The following is a 2167-nucleotide window of genomic DNA, read 5'->3' as shown; positions in this document are numbered from 1 at the left end:
TGTAAGGACATGATACTCACCTTAAAATGTTGTGTTTGTTCTGCCTACAGATTATCTCACACACAAGCTTGACCATCTGAAACCGTTCATGCACGTTAAGATAGGAGACGGAACTTAAAATCCTGAACTCAAGATAAAGAAAAATTAAGCTATCAAGCAAATTTCATTTAGTTACTAAAACACGAATTTAGTTTTAAACCAACTAATGCAGAAATTTGAGTTTAAATTACACACAATATTACGTTAATGTAATTACCCACATTATTATGCCAACCAAAACCCATTACAATACTTTTTGCAACTTGAAATGTTTATCTAAGTCAGTAAATTAGATTTTTTTTTTTTTTTAAATCTTGTAGTTATGCATTTAACTAAGTGAGAATAGATCCCTTGAATTACTTCTCAGAATGTAGTTTTGTCAGTCGCTTCTAGCTCTGCTACAGTTACACCTGCTGTTCAGTCGCCCAATGTTTAAATATTCAATTATATTTGCCTGTACATAATAAATAGTTTGTGTAGTGCAACCCACTTTTGATTTAGTTTTAAATAAATTTCCAATTTGTGAGCATTAAAGTATGATACAGTTCAGTCTAAAGCTACAGCATGAAGAGCTGGAGTTTACAAAATCAAATGCTACAAAATGCACATCATCTAACTGGGAGCTGAAAGTAATTCTCTTTGGGGACATTAAAGTTGCTGTGTGAAGTTTTCATTAAAAATATATATTTCTGAAGAGATCTTCAGTCAATCACAGAAGTTTATGTTTTTCACATACATAACTTGTCCAGTTACTGGTGTTTTACCGACTGAACACTGTGAGATGCTCGTGAGCTGTGCACTTACACAGGACATTCCTGGGACATTATGCCCTTCTGCTGTCCATTTTCCTGGATCAAACTGATGCGTGCAAGAATGCATCAGTTGGCTGCCCCACAGATTTAAAAAAAAAAAAAATATATAGGGATCTTACAAAAATAGTATCAACGCTGCCACCAGCTGCTTCATGCTCCACCCGGGGACATCATATTCCATCAATCTTTCAACCATTTATTGATGGGATGTCCACATAAATTTGTCTGACAGGCGTTGGAACACTATGAAATATTAATTTTATACTCTCTGTCTGGTGTTCCTAGATGTGGGGGCAAATCCTATCCCTCTGGCTACAAAAAGCAAAGGTTCATACATTAGCGGATAATGTTGATGGAATACTGAACAGTAGGAAATATATTGATGGCACCAGCTCGTATTCTATATATGCACAGTGTAGCATGGGAACAAATTACAAGAAAGTCACATAGTAATATGGGTAAAAGGGTGACCTAGTTATCACAGAGACTGAATTATACAGTCATACATTCAATCCCCACAAAAGCAACTGTACATTAGCACTGCTGAAAGAATCCTGAAAACAACATTGAATCCCTATCAGCTCAGTCATGGTGTTGCTTCGGTTGAAAACCATCAAAAGGCTACCTCGGTGGTTCATTCATTTCCGTGCATGTAAGAGATGCACCTCAGGGAATTTGAGCATATATCTCACTGGACACCCTGATTTATAATCAGGAAACTGTCAACACCTTCACATTGGTGTTGGGATTGGAGTCTGGTACCTTTATTTTGGTAGTGTATTTCCTGTGTGTGTTTAGTTTTGCTCTGCTCTGCATTTTTTCAATTTCATTTCAATTGAATTTCCCTTCTGGGATAAATAAAGTATTTTTCATTTCATTTCCAGGCTGGGCGGGGCCATGGTCGAGGAGGACTCACTCACTCTCTACCACACCTGTCCCGCATCATAATTAGCTATGCTTTTAAGCTGGCTTCTTCCCATGATGCGGCGCCAGAGGATTCACTCCCCTACTAGCGGTAGATCGGCTACACTTCTTCTCGAGTTCTCGTGTTTGTTGCATAGACTGTATAACAGATGTGTATAAAAGATGGATGTAGCCACCGTGACATCACCCGTTGGTTTCTGCACTGAGAAAATGAAGCCAGGGTTTTGCTACTTCCTGGTTGACATCTTGGATTTTTGGAGCCAGTGACGCAAAAATCGTCGGAGGGGGGCGGAGCCATAGGAGCAGCGATTGGTCAGACGGATTGAGAGGCAGGCCCTCTCTGCCCGCCCACATTTACCGCCTTCTGCTCGCTTCATCTGTATGGTCGCTGC

This window comes from Stegastes partitus, unplaced genomic scaffold, assembly GCF_000690725.1.
Source record: "Stegastes partitus isolate 25-593 unplaced genomic scaffold, Stegastes_partitus-1.0.2 Scaffold102, whole genome shotgun sequence".
Taxonomy (NCBI): domain Eukaryota; kingdom Metazoa; phylum Chordata; class Actinopteri; family Pomacentridae; genus Stegastes; species Stegastes partitus.
This window is presented reverse-complemented; position numbering follows the sequence as displayed.